The following is a 764-nucleotide window of genomic DNA, read 5'->3' on the forward strand; positions in this document are numbered from 1 at the left end:
TGATCGCCGTACTAACGAGGCCTGTGGCCGCTTAACTTCACAAATCGGACGGGATGTGGTGCACTCGGCCAAGTATGGTCGTACCCGGCGACGCGCCACGCGATGTGCAACCGCCGACGCCACGGGAGATGATGAAAACAGGGGGAAAAAATTTAGGAAAAACGGCAAGAAGAAATTTTTAAAAGGAAAAAAAAAACACATGGAAAATGAGGCTCCGCAGGCCCCTTTCCGGATTTTGCCACGAAGCCTCCGGACGCTTCGCTTCCCCACATGTGGCGCGGGAACTGCGTCAGCAATTTTTCTTTTTTGCTGCGGCGCCCGCGCGCTCGAAAAGCCCACCCACCGCCCGCCTCGGCTCGGTGAAAAAGCGACTGGCGGCGCGCGGTGGCGGAAAGAAAAAAAAGTGGGAAGGGTACGGCACCCCGGGTTCCAGCGCCATCACTGATCGCCGTACTAACGAGGCCTGTGGCCGCTTAACTTCACAAATCGGACGGGATGTGGTGCACTCGGCCAAGTATGGTCGTACCCGGCGACGCGCCACGCGATGTGCAACCGCCGACGCCACGGGAGATGATGAAAACAGGGGGAAAAAATTTATGAAAAACGGCAAGAAGAAATTTTTAAAAGGAAAAAAAAAACACATGGAAAATGAGGCTCCGCAGGCCCCTTTCCGGATTTTGCCACGAAGCCTCCGGACGCTTCGCTTCCCCACATGTGGCGCGGGAACTGCGTCAGCAATTTTTCTTTTTTGCTGCGGCGCCCGC

General features: G+C 55.8%; 2 non-coding genes across 2 annotated transcripts; both read left to right on the forward strand.

The window, feature by feature from the left end:
• Positions 1–86, forward strand: Tc00.1047053474681.10 (the record flags this gene model as incomplete). Its single annotated transcript, XR_008254845.1, has 1 exon — positions 1–86. It is a non-coding gene; the product is annotated as a 5S ribosomal RNA (M5), 5' partial (ribosomal RNA).
• Positions 87–418: 332 nt separating this feature from the next.
• Positions 419–528, forward strand: Tc00.1047053474681.20. Its single transcript, XR_008254846.1, has one exon. It is a non-coding gene; the product is annotated as a 5S ribosomal RNA (M5) (ribosomal RNA).
• Positions 529–764: the final 236 nt, after the last annotated feature.

This window comes from Trypanosoma cruzi, assembly GCF_000209065.1.
Source record: "Trypanosoma cruzi strain CL Brener chromosome Unknown tcruzi_1047053474681, whole genome shotgun sequence".
NCBI classification, from domain to species: Eukaryota; Euglenozoa; class Kinetoplastea; order Trypanosomatida; family Trypanosomatidae; genus Trypanosoma; species Trypanosoma cruzi.